The following is a 14,075-nucleotide window of genomic DNA, read 5'->3' on the forward strand; positions in this document are numbered from 1 at the left end:
CAGCTCTAAAGGCTAGTTACTTGTTTAAACAGTTTTCAGGCAATATTTGCTCTCAAACAGCAGGCACTGACCCGTTAATTGAAAATTTCATTACAGCTTATAGCCTGACCCGACATTAAGATAAACAGCAATAAAAGTCATAAAAATGTCCAAGGTTGAATATTGAAAAATAATGCTGTTGAGTTCATAAGGTAAAACGTAATGAAATAGGAATAATTAGAAATTATTCCTTAAGAACTTGTTCAAGAAGAAAGATGAAGCAGCTATAATTCTGTAAGTATTCACACAGATCTTTTGTCCCACCCATATAAAGACGAAACAACATTCACTTTCATTTGGTCCTGTGTGCCTTTTAAATTCCTTAGCGATAGTAAAAAAAAAGGGCAAACTTGTGTAAATCTTGAATAAAGCACTGCAAAATCTTTAGATTAAGTATATAGATGAACTATTCTTTCTAGACTAAGCTTCTCAGGGAAATTCCTTCATCAGTCAAATAAAATGCTGCTGCAGGAGATTCAGGCCGAAATCACTTCGATTAAGGAAGCTTCGATTTTATCTCTTTGTGAATTGATTTGCCATTTACCGCTTGAAGTGCTAATAAAACCTCTGCTATTTTATTGATGTATAATATTTACTATATACTCTTAGTACATCACTAAATTGAAAATCACCTCAATGCAGCCAACTCGTCTAGGTACCAAATCTGAACACAACTTCGCCAGCAAATTTGCAATTTAAAAATCCTTACCAAAAATAAAACGAGTACGATAACCTGTGCAGTATTGTTGCTAAAAGAAATAAGAAAAGGATTTTATTAAGGCGTTCATCATCATCATCATCATCATCATCATCATCATCATCGTCATCGTCATCATCATCATCATCATCATCATTATCATCATCATCGTCATCATCATCATCATCATCATTTATTTACCACTTCAGAAGAATTATTTAGTGTATTAAGCAGTAAGGTAGGGCGAGGAGACCTCCAGGAAACCACCAGGCGAAAAATTAAAGGAGAGTTTATTCACCTTCCAGGTGCAACTAAACTTTAATTTAAACTAGAACTTTGATGTCTGAAGCAATGGACAAAATTAAACAACAAACTGCAAAATCTATAAGAGTGCACTTCGAAAACTACTAAAAACAAATAAAATACGATTTAATATTTTCTATTCAATTTAGATTCTTGGGATGAGCAAAGTTCAGCTGTCAGGTGTTAAATGTCGTTCCAAACAAAATTTAAAAAACAGGTTAACTGTAGAACAGTGGGAGTGTACACAACGAGTTATAAAAGAAGTGGGATTCAAGAATTCTTCACACAAATCCAATCTAGTAATCTTGTTGGTTTGCTAACATGAAGATGCTGTGTTCTATGCTGTTGGTTGTTCTCGCTTCACAAGCGTTCGTCTTTGCTTTCGACGATAATGAGACCATGGCATGGGTGAGTGGTTTTCTCCTTTTAACGCCAATACTTTTTCAACTTGTATTAATTGTGAAGCGCATTGAGCTTTGTAAATGCACTATATAAGAACCTTCATTCATTTATATTACATAAGCCTAGCTTTAAAGGGACTGTGTTACCATGATTTAGTGTCACTTGAAAATCCAATGAAGGTGTTAGTATTAATTAATGGGAAATCCACTAAAAGTGACCTGGCTTTTCTAAAATGTACTGTACTAGTCATGAAAATTGTTAAGAAGTGGTGTGGCTACGGATGGGTAGGAAGAAAGGGACCTAAAACTTGAAAAGTTCGTGGCCGATGTTTTTAAGTTTGACAGTGTCTCTTGGAAAGAAATAACATAAAAACCATCGGTTACAGTTTATTCACATCTTGGGGAATGAATTCATGCCTTTCTTTTATTTTTTTAAGGTTATTTTGTGAGTGCACCCCCACAGTTCTAGCATAGTTTACATAAAAAGCTTAGACGACTTCTCGTGATACAGTCCCTTTCACTCGAATACCTTAGGATCTACAAATTTCCAAAAACAGCTTGCATAGCCTGCGAATACAGCCGCCTCTCACGCTTCGATCCGCTGCGTTCGGAGAGGAGCGTGAGAGACGGCTGTATTCGCAGGCTACAGCTTGTCCGACATAACCTTGAAAGGAACATGGATCGAATCTAACTGTAGAACCATTTTCCTTTGGTAGAAATTTCTGACCAAATACCGCTACATATCTCCTACACGTTCGGGAAATCAAAACATGGAAACAGCCATCAAAAAATTCCAAGAATTCACTGGTCTGCCTTTGACCGGCAAATTAGACCAGGCCACCATCGCACAAATGAAGGCACCGCGATGTGGAAATCCAGATAATGTATCAAGCCGTGTCAAGAGGTTTAACACTGCTACCCCATGGAATAATAATCGCTTGACATACTTTGTGCAATATGGGGCAGATTTGCCACGATCCACTCAAGATAGAGTGTTCGCCAGGGCTCTGCAGTACTGGTCCGATGTATCGGGACTGTCTTTCTCTAGAGCTGCCAGCATAAGAACTGCTGATCTTAAGATCCGGTGAGTAACGACACATTTTTTCAGGGTGGTTTGAGTTACTTTCTATGTGCATTGCAGCAGTTAAGGGGGGCCGTGTCACCGTGATTTAGTGCTACTTAAAAATCCAGTGAAGGTGTTGGTATTAATTGGAACTCGACTAATTGTGGCCTGGCCTTACTAAAACGTACTGTACTAGTCAAAAAAATTGTTAAAAAGTGATGTGGCTATGGATGGATAGGAAGAAAGTGGCCTACAGTTTGAAGAAGTCGGGACGAAGTTTTCAAGTTTGACAGTGATTTTTGGAAGAAAATCACATAAAAACTATTGAATACGGTTTATTTACATCTTGGAGAATGGATTTATGCCTTTCTTATGTTTTTAGAAGGTTAATTTTGTTGATCAGTCATCATACCCTGACAGTTCTAGCATAGTTTACACACAAAAAAACTTAGCTAAACTTAGTCTTCTCGTGACGCTGTCCCTTTATCGTTCAAGAACGACAGGACACTTATCAAACAACTTTGTTATTATAAAAAAGGTACTGAGTTAGAGGTGTTGCTTTTTACGTCCAAGTAGGACTCCTGCAATGCTAGGCTTCGCACCTCACTATAAGAGATCAGTTTATAGGGCCTTACTCTCGAGAGAAAAACTTGCGATCAGCTTTGTAAGTGATCATACGAATGTGGATCATTTTCAGTTTGTGCAGCAATGCTTCGATTAAAATTCGTTGCCAATTTGCATTAAGTATGGTCCTGCAGTAGATTTCTTTAAGAAGAGCCTAAAGAAGTATCTTTTTTAAAAATCTTTTTCTTTTTCAAAAATCTGGAATGGTGTCAGTGATGACATTAAGCTTCTGTCACTTAAACAATTTAAGAAAAAGTACAAATCAAGCATTATTGCAAGTTATTAACGGAACATTTTATTAACTCTAGTTTTCAATTCCTCTCTTCTGTTAGTTAATCTGTCCATATACTTTATTTCCCATCTTTTTTTTCCACTAAATTTTTTAAGCCTACTTAGATTATTTTTGTGTGTTTGTGTGTGTGTAGTTGTTATCTTAATCTTTAGTACACCTGACCCTTTTATAAATTGTTGTAATAAACACTGAGTATCGCTGCCCAATCTTGTTAGCCAATGGTGGTTATTTTGGGCAGCCATGCACTTTACTTTATTTTATTTTTATTCTTATATGTATTGCAAATTTAATTGAATTAATGGGTGCGAATAAGTTGTTGTTGTTGTTTAAGGAAGCTTTCTATTGACCATTTATTTTAGTAAGTGTAGAAAGTATTATTTAAAATGATAATAATTAGTTTTTAAAAAATAGTTTGATAGGTTTTAGAGGGGCCTAGAAGGGTAAAATCAAAACTGGAGTTTGGGCAAATTTTCGTTGGGAAAATGGGATTTTGGACACTGAGACCGGAAATCACAACCAAAACAATGGGACTGGGATTTGGGCAAAATTTGACCAAGATGCAGAAAAAAATAGTTACTTTAAAATTCAGAACATTTTAATGCTCTTTAACTCTTGTCTTTCTTTGCGCAGCTTTGGAAGGAGAAGGCACAGGTGCGAGGGGCGTTTCGACGGACCGAGCGGGGAACTAGCACACGCCTTCTTCCCCGAAGATGGCCGCATACACTTTGATGAAGCTGAAACATTCACCGACGGAACACCCCGGGGCATAAACCTTCTGTGGGTTGCTACTCACGAATTCGGTCATGCTTTGGGAATCGACCATTCTGATGTCAGAAATGCTGTCATGTACCCATACTACGAAGGATATAGGGCAGACTTCGATCTCCATCAGGACGATATTGATGCGATTCAGTCTTTGTACGGTAAGTCATAATAATAAACATAACAGCCTCGTCCGCAGGCAGGCCTCGTCCTGTGATTGTGCACGGTTCGCTTGGCGTTGTGGGACTGACGTGCACGGTTGGCTGATGGCGTTCTGGGCCTGATGCGGAGGCGCCTTTTCTCCCTAACTCCTCAACCCCCGCGCTCCCTGTTTCTCCCATCCCCAATCCTCTCCCAACGTCCGAAGCCAAGATCGGCGCCCGTCAAGGGGACGAATGTGCCCAGATAACACGTGCTTTGAAGGCATAACAAGTCAACAGTGACAACAATGGAGTGACAGGCCTGCACAACTCCCATCCACGTGTAATAGCCAGTTAAAGCTTTGCTCTTACGAGTATATCCTTTTAGGGATCTGCCCCTTTTGTACGAGACAATAGGGGGATCTTTGAATATTCATCTAAGCAATGGTTGTTGTTGAATTAAATGCCAATGCTGCATAAGTATTTGCTTCAAGTTAGGCACTGATGGGTGATGTTGTGTAGGAAGATTCGCGTGTCTGGGTTACGTTTCTGTTGTAGGGCAGGTTTTCTCTCCTCAAATATAAATTCTTCGAGGGTTGTAGTAGCCACGTGTAATAGCTGGCCATTGCACGTGGATGGGAGTTGTGCAGGCCTGTCACTCCATTGTTATTGCGGCCAACCCAAAGTCCCGAAATTATTGTCAGTGTAATACTATCAGTAAAACCTTTATTTGGCGGCGGGCACCTCTGTTACCACCTTTCGGCCATCTCAATGAGGATTTTGTCTATTCGTAGTCATTGGCCTAATCTCGTACCCAGATGTCTACTTACCACGGTAGCACTACGAGGGTTGAGAAGATCTGGGTACGAGATTAAGTTTGGCCTTGTTTTTCATTTTCCAATGACAGATGAGAGTCCGAAATAGCAAGTGGGACGAGGTTGGACTATTGAAAACATTCAAACACACGCCTAATTGTCTTGACATGATTCCTTAAAGCTAAGTGATGATGTTTTAATTTCCTGGCAATAAAGTGATGTTTGTACCACATCTTGTGCTTATTTCTGATGAACCGGCCCTATTAAGCGGTCACTTACCATTTCCCCAATTCGATTGTATTTGATCATTAGTAAAGTCGATCATTCAATGGCAACAAGGTTAAATAAAATTGCCTTGTGAAAAAAATTAATTAAAAGCCCTTCTATCCTTTTGGCATGATATTGAAACTCTCGATAAAAGCGTAGGCTCGATTTCCACCGCTCTCACAGGACGAAAACGCACGTTTCCGTATTTCTGAAACATGACGGAAACATAGAACTCTATGTTTCCGTCACGTTTACGTGCTGCGGAAACGTGAAAATCCAAGTCTCTCTGATAATATCACGTTTCCGTCATGTTTCCGCAACGGAAATGCGAGTTTACGTTTCCGTCACATTTCCATTAGCGGATAGCCGCTGTTGTTTGTTTCCGTCACATTTACGCTAGCGGATTTCTGCTGTTGTTTGTTTCCGTCAAATTTACGTTAGCGGATTTCTGCCGTTTGTTTCCGTCACATTTACGTTAGCGGATTTCTGCTGTTGTCTGTTTCCGTCAAATTTACGTTAGCGGATTTCTGCTGTTTGTTTTTGTTATTTTTCTGAAGACGGATCTCCAATTTGTTTCTATCAACCTTAACTTTTTGAGTAAATTAAAGCATATTTGTGACACAAGTTTAGTAAGAGAAATGAAATCTCAATCATGACATGTTATCATCGCGTAAAAGGAACGTAACAGGGCTTTCTCAGTGCGTTTTGTTGTGATGATTGATAAGCATATCCCATTAATAGCTATTTATCACAATACAGTGCAGCCTGCTAGAACATCACTGCAAACATGCAAATTGTAATCAAGTTTTTTTTATTAATCCATCATTTGAGCTGGTTGGGTCATTTGATGCAGTTATTATTTGAGTCAATTGGGTTATTTGCACTGGTTTGATCACTTTAGCCAATTGTGTCATTTGAGCCGGTTGGGTCATTTGAGACAGTTTGGTCATTTGAGTCAGATGGGTTGTTTGCACTGGTTGGAGTGGTTGACCCAGTTGAGTCACTTGAACCAATTGTGTCATTTAAGCCGGTTGGGTCATTTGTGACGTTTTGGTCATTTGGGTTCGATGGGTTGTTTGTACCGGTTTGATCACTTGAAGCAGTTGTGTTATTTGGGCCGGTTGGGTCATTTAAAACAGTTTGGTCATTTGTGACGGTTTGGTCATTTGAGTCTGATAGGTTGTTTGTACCGGTTTGATCACTTGAAGCAGTTGTGTCATTTGAGCCAATTGTGTCATTTGAGCCGGTTGGTTGATTTGAGCTGGTTGGGTCATTTAAAACGGTTTGATCACTTGAGCCCAATGGGTCAATTGATGCAGTTGGATCACTTGACCCAACAGTATCATTTGAGTCGGTTGGGCTATTTGAGACAGTTTGGTCATTTGAGTCAGATGGGTTGTTTGCACCGGTTTGATCAATTGAGCCAGTAGGGTCAAGTGACACAGTTGGGTGACTCGAGCCAATTGTGTCATTGAGCCGGTTGGGCCATTTGAGACAGTTTGGTCATTTGAGTCAGATGGGTTGTTTGCACCGGTTTGATCAATTGAGCCAGTAGGGTCAAGTGACGCAGTTGGGTCACTCGAGCCAATTGTGTCATTGAGCCGGTTGGGCCATTTGAGATGGTTTCTTCATTTGAGTCAGATGGGTTGTTTGCACTGGTTTGATCAATTGAGCCAGTAGGGCCAAGTGATGCAGTTGGGTTACTCGAGCCAATTGTGTCATTGAGTGGATTAGGCCATTTGAGACAGTTTGGTCATTTGAGTCAGATGGGTTGTTCGCACCGGTTTGAACCTGAGCCAGTTGGGTCAAGTCATGTAGTTGGGTCATTTGAGCCAGTTGTCCTATTTGAGCTGGTTGGGTCATTTGAGTTGGTTGAGTCATTTGAGATGGTTTGTCATTTGAGTCAGATGGGTTGTTCGCACCGGTTTGAACCCGAGCCAGTTGGGTCAAGTCATGTAGTTGGGTCACATGAGCCAATTGTGTCATTGGAGCCAGTTGGGTCATTTGAGTTGGTTGAGTCATTTGAGATGGTTTGGTCATTTGAGTCCGATGGGTTGTTTGCACCAGTTTGATCACTTTAGCAAGATGGGTCAATTGATGCAATTGGATCACTTGTCCCAATAGTATCATTTGAGTCGGTTGGGCTATTTGAGACAGTTTGGTCATTTGAGTCAGATGGGTTGTTTGTACCGGTTTGATCAATTGAGCCAGTAGGGTCAAGTGACACAGTTGGGTCACTCGAGCCAATTGTGTCATTGAGCCGGTTGGGCCATTTGAGATGGTTTCTTCATTTGAGTCAGATGGGTTGTTTGCACCGGTTTGATCACTTGAGCCCGATGGGTCAATTGATGCAGTTGGATCACTTGACCCAAAAGTATCTTTTAAGTCGGTTGGGCCATTTGAGACAGTTTGGTCATTTCAGTCCGACGGGTTGTTTGCACCGGTTTGATCAATTGAGCCAGTAGGGCCAAGTGACGCAGTTGGGTTTCTTGAGCCAATTGTGTCATTGAGCCGGTTGGGCCATTTGAGATGGTTTCTTCATTTGAGTCAGATGGGTTGTTTGCACCGGGTTGATCACTTGAGCCCAATGGGTCAATTGATGCAGTTGGATCACTTGAGCCAATTGTGTCATTGAGCTGGTTGGGCCATTTAATACAGGGGGTTTGGTCATTTGAGTCAGATGCATTGTTTGCACCGGTTTGATCAATTGAGCCAGTAGGGTCAAGTGACGCAGTTGGGCCACACGAGCCAATTGTGTCATTGAGCTGGTTAGGCCATTTGAGACAGTTTGGTCATTTGAGTCAGATGGGTTGTTCGCACCGGTTTGAACCCGAGCCAGTTCGGTCAAGTCATGTAGTTGGGTCACATGAGCCAATTGTGTCATTTGAGCTGGTCGGGTCATTTGACGCGGTTCAGTTATTTGACTCAGATAAGTTGTTTGCACCAGTTTGATCAAATGAGCAGTTGGATCATTTGAGTAGTTTGAGTCATTTGAGCCAGTTAGGACATTAGTTGGAACAGGGTCATTTGACCTGGTTGGGTCATTTGATGCATGTCAGTCATTTGAGCCAGTTACCGCAAATAATTGAGTTGGTTGGAGCATTAGCCTGCGAATACAGCCGCCTCTCATTCACGTGCCGCAACAAACGAAACGGAAAGAGCTCTTCGTTGCGGGACGTGAATGAGAGGCGGCTGTATTTGCAGGCTATTGGAGCATTTGAACTATTTTGGTCGATTGAGGTGGTTTGGTCATTTGAGCAGGTTAACTTGAGGGGGCTGTTTCAATTGAGTCTGTTGGGTGTTTGTTTTAAGCAGTTTGGTTTGTTCAAAGAGGTTAGGTTGTTTAGTTGGTTGTTTAAGCCAATTTGTCTTGGTCATTTGAGCTAGATGGATTTTTAAAGCAGTTGAGTCATCTAAGGTAACTGTCTTATTTGTAGAAAAGGAGTATCTATGTAACATTCAGGATAGTGTCATTTGGGGAGTACAGTGTAACCTCGGTTTAAGTAAGGGCAAAGTAAGGTTTCGTTAAATCAGGGTTCTTCTCAATATATTTCACTATTATTGGGACAAAACCATAGTTCTTTAAATCGATGACTTTATATACGGGTTCTTTAAATCGAGGTTCTACTGTAGCATCTTCTTATAAATACTAATGACAGATGTCTCAAATAGAGTTGCACTTCATACCAATGTAATTTCAATCCAAATAAATGTACATGAGTCCTGTAACATTATAAGACCAAAGTCTACATAAATGCTTATGTACATTGCAGCCTCAAAGTGTGACCACATTCACATAGTTCAGGATACACAGCATATTTTTCCAGTTTAAAAGCAAAGATAAAATGTGAATTAACCGATTGCGGACACTTTTTGTGGCTCCTTGCTTTAACTAATGTAGCTATTAAGTGGCACGTTCCTGTAAGCAAATATAAAATGTCAACTTTCTCTGTCAGGATGTACTGTATTCTTTCACTAGATGTATCTCCTTACAGTCACTATACAGCTGTAAATAGTAATTAAAGCAAGGTTCTCCTGATCTTGGTTATCAAAGCCGCTGTAGTTCCTCTGTTCTCCAAAACTACCCGGAAAGATCTTGTAGCAATGAGAGCAACCTCTCTTTGCACTATGGCCAAGGAATCCGCAAAGTTTCCGTGCTGCTGGAATATCAGATGCAAAACACAACACAGCTGCATGAATTTCCACTGCAGTAGATGGGCTTCGATAAGTGTTCACCTTGACTCCTTTCCAGAGAGCATTCAATTCATCGACAGCTGGCTCAAGAAAATGATTTAGGGATTTATGTCACTTACATAGTTCTTGTATTGTCAGACTAGGACAAAATAAACAAGCCATATCAAAATGATCCATGTGTGCTGCTGACGTGTTCGTGGTGGTAAAGGTTGCAGCAGTTTTACATCTTCAGAGTGAAGCAATTCCTCAACATCACTTAAGTCCGAGTCGACATAATCTGTACCACCATCTTCATGGTGGCTACTATCCTCATCAGAAAGGCTGTCAGACTCTTCTTGCTCCTGAAAGAAAAGAAGTGTACTTGTTATTATTTTACTGAAGATACATTTAGAGGAAACTCATTCAGAGGATTCTCAAGCAACCTCCTGCAGCAGTATAAGAAATAGTGAATAAAAGAAATAGTGCAGTGTGCTGCATTTTAAAGGGCCTTAGTTTAAATTTATTACAGAACCTTTTAGTAAAGCACTAAATCCTTACAAACTGGATGGTATAGTTAGCCATTAATTCTGAACTTGTCTAAAAAAGATCCTAGTCACACCCAGTTTTTTTTAAAACAAAAATTTAGAATCTGAGAGACTGGGAGACGTCTCATGTTAAAAACAATTTGGGGCAACAGTACACGATGGGTAACTGTTATAATCATACAATGTAACTTTATGACCCATGAGGATTTTTAGATTTCCCCCACCCTAGTAAATTAGATTGGGGTATTATTACAACTTAAAAATATAAAAGGGGTACGTAAGAGACTCATATCTTACAATTTAAATTGTTCAAGCTGAACAGGAATTACCGTGCTACTTGTAAAACTGTGAACACTTACATGTAAGAGCCAATGCTACCAACAGTCAGACATAAGACAGCAAGAGTCACTCATATTCTTACCACAGATGGGCCTTAAATATGAAACAAACCACTGTATACTATGTTTGGCTGAATATCAATTTGTTTTGAATCAAGAAAATTGATTACTGCAAAAATTGAAATTTCCTCCGAGTTTGCTATAAGTAGCACAGGGACATTATGAAACAATCAAAAAAAATTTCTGCCAAGACCTATGCCCAGCACTACATGTATGTAAACACATGTTCTTTGTGACCGTTATTTTCTCTACAGCTAAGGACTCCCTGTGTACCAGAATGCATTGTGTGCTTTGACTTGAGTTTGGTATGATATGAAACCTTTGTTTTGAAGTGTTTTGCCGTAGCCTGTTCCAATCTCCGTTAATCTGAGTAATCAAGCCAAATGACCTCAGAAGCAACATTTTTTACCTGTTTCTACTGTTAAATACTATTTAAGACGGCCAAATGCCCCAAATCTTTTTTATTTTCAAGGGCTTTTCTTCAGCGACAGAATCAAACAAAAACAAACGCTCCAATGCATAACCGTTTACAATGTACCTATATAACAAAGTCTTTAGTATAATGAACGATATTCTTCAGCCCGGCCAAAGTTACAGTAAAGTTTATGGAACAGTACTTCAAGATAACAAACCTCGATATAACGAATCAAATCCATCCTAAAAAACCAAACCAATCTAAATATTTTGAAAATTCAAAAATCCTTATCAAAAATGCCCTCTTTATAATAATTTCCTCCAAAAATAAACCCACCAAAAAGTCACTTGAACAAGTTAATTTACACACTTGGCCACAACTTGTTTAAAATCACAAATAATTTCCAGGGATGTCGCTAAGGGCCGGCTGGCAGCTAATTTCACCGGCTGAAAGAGAACTTAAATCCGGCTGAAATTTCAATGAAAACACAGACTAAGGTAAACTTTTAGATCTGCCAAGGCCAGAAAAGCCAGCTGGGTTTGTTGAAGAGCTGGCTTAGTGTTTTCTTAGCTACAACTCTGAATTTCTAATTTCACATGACAGTTGAAAAAGACATCTCCGATTCCTTAAAGATCCTAATTTAATGATAACTATATTTTATTCGGGGGACAAAGGTCATCCGTTCAGAACTGCACATCCGTGCGAGCGGCTTGAGTAAGCCGTTTAGGAAAAGTAAATGCGATCTGTTGGTCTCGTTGACGCGTGCCAAAAGATCAAAAATTTATCTCACAAAAAAAGTTTATAAATGTTCACGGCGCATCATATAATCTTTCATAACACATAACTTCTGGGTATAATGCGTTCGAATATATTGTAAGCCATTTCGCCATTCATCGCTATGCATTCGGAATAAATTGTAAGCCGTTCCGCTGTTCATCGCTCTGCGTTCACAAATTTTCGTAAGCGGTTCAGTTGTTCATGACCATGCATTCAGAATAAATTATAAGCTGTTCAGCCGGGCAGTTTCACACGTTCCACACGGCTTTATGAGCCATGCGTTACCCGTTCCATAGCCGAACATTTTACCCGTTCAACAGAAAGCCGATAGTGTACGTTTTCACGTGAGACGTCACAAATAATTTTTTAATTTTTTTTAATTTTTTTTTTTTAGTTTTTAATTTTTTTAAATTTTTTTTTTCTTTTTTTTCAATTATTGTATTTGTTTACTTATACGTTATTTGTGTGTATTTTTTCTATTGAAATGAATAAAAAAAAAAAAAAACACAGAGGGGGCTTACCTGAATCACTCCCAGAAAGATCCTGTGCATGTAAACATGTAGCTGGCACCAATGATAGGTCCAAGTTCCCATCTACATTAAAATACACATTGGTGATTATCATAGGATTTACTGTACATATAATGTAGATTATACCCAGCATATCACATCGAACAAAACCAAACAAATTTTTCATCAAACTCAATCGAACAAATTTGGAAGGCATCGAACGATTAAATTCAATGTTGTTCGGTCATCGAACGAAATCGGACAACTATTCTTTTATGAGTTTGATTTCCAAACCAAATCGAATGAAATCGAAATTAAGCGTTCAATTTAATTCGATTAATGTAAATTGAACTTGTAGCTTAAATTTAAAATAAAGAAATTGGAACCTAATGAGCGAGTAAAAAGTTATTGATTATTCCTTACATGGTTTTGGAATAAGTGATGGGACACGGTATCGTATAATCACAGCTCTAAAAATTAGTATGGAAATAAAGGAAACATAAATTTAGATGGCTGGATCGACTGATGCATTTATAATCCCCATTGATAATCAAATGACGGAAAACTGAACATTCGATTTTGCTTGATTCAGATTATATTGTGATACGTCATAAGCCACTCGCTTAGGTATCGTTCGACGACAGAACTAAGTTGAACCTCATCGAACTTTATCGAACGTTCGATTTGGTTTGATTTGCATTTATTTTTTGTAAGTTCGATTTCGTTCGATGACCGAACAACATCAAATTTAATCGTTCGATTTACGTTCGATTGAGTTTGAAAACCAAACATTTGATGTGATACGCCAGGATTATAAAGCCTGTCTTCACATAATTAACTGTGGGTTGAAAAATTAATGTTACCAAATTAAATGTTTTTCCTGGTCAGAAATAATTTGTCTCTTGACCAGTCATTTGTTTGAGCCCTGGATAATCAAGAACCTTGAGCACTGGTTGTAAATAAACAGCAAACGTGTGAAGTCCAAAGGGATGGGCAGTTAAATACTGTTGTTTCAAACTTTCTTGTCAACCTAAAAATATGGTTGTTCAAGCCTTCACTTTTCAGACCTTAATTACAAATTCAAATGAGTTTGATCACTGCACAAGGTTAAATTATAAAAAAAAGATAACGCGTAAAGTTTACCTTCGCTTTCACTTGAGCTCGATCCAGGAACGTCTTTAGGTACAGAATGAGATGTAGAGGAGTTGATATATCTTTTTTTCCACAGTTTTCACTGATTTACACTTGCATCGAATTACAGTCTTCGGTGTTCGTGGTATTGTGAGTTGCTAAGAAGCTGATGGCAATGACCACATCGTTGTCTGCATCTTGTTCGCCTCTTTTGACGACTCGACTCGCCATGCATTTCTTTCCTCCTCATCCTATGCTCGTTTAATGCGTTGATTTAAAATTATACTTAAATAAAAGATCAAAATCTCCTCGAAAAAGCACGATTGATCACTAAAATCACACGAAAATTTATCCACATCAAAAGGATCGAAAGGTGACAAGTGCGCAGATGCAGTTGCGCATGGTGATGCGGGCTCAAGTTCGGTCAGCAAAGACTCGCGTCGCGTCACTTGCGAGGCGGGAAATTTGTAATTAGCAAAGCGAAGATTCAACAACGAAAGCGAGTGTCAGCACCTTTACATCTGTTCTATTTCGACTGTTTGGCAAGTGCTATGGAATCGCCGAGAGAAGAGAGATAGAAGACCTGATCGAGAAACCCCAAGAGCTGCTCCAGAGAATCAGGCTACTCCAGAAGATATCGATCTTGTGAGAAAGTTACTGACCGAAGTTGCGGAAATTCGCAAAGAAAATCAACAACTGAAAAGTGAAGTGTCAAATCTTAAGA

General features: G+C 39.2%; 1 long non-coding RNA gene and 1 pseudogene across 3 annotated transcripts; one reads left to right on the forward strand and one right to left on the reverse strand.

Annotated features, from left to right (window-relative positions):
* Nucleotides 1–1,366: 1,366 nt before the first annotated feature.
* Nucleotides 1,367–4,353, forward strand: LOC144648075 (matrilysin pseudogene; annotated as a pseudogene).
* A 4,719-nt stretch (nucleotides 4,354–9,072) lies between these two features.
* On the reverse strand, nucleotides 9,073–13,880 carry LOC144649027 (uncharacterized). 3 transcript variants are annotated; one of them, XR_013569815.1, is made up of 4 exons: nucleotides 13,364–13,880; nucleotides 12,233–12,304; nucleotides 10,481–10,553; nucleotides 9,073–9,938 (listed from the first exon to the last, which is right to left on the reverse strand). It is a non-coding gene; the product is annotated as an uncharacterized LOC144649027 (long non-coding RNA). The 3 variants fall into 3 exon arrangements; XR_013569816.1 differs by lacking the exon at nucleotides 12,233–12,304; XR_013569814.1 differs by lacking the exon at nucleotides 10,481–10,553 and having other exon boundaries at nucleotides 13,364–13,859.
* Nucleotides 13,881–14,075: the final 195 nt, after the last annotated feature.

This window comes from Oculina patagonica, chromosome 4 (assembly GCF_052425735.1).
Source record: "Oculina patagonica isolate OP01 chromosome 4, crgOcupat, whole genome shotgun sequence".
Taxonomy (NCBI): Eukaryota; Metazoa; Cnidaria; class Anthozoa; order Scleractinia; family Oculinidae; genus Oculina; species Oculina patagonica.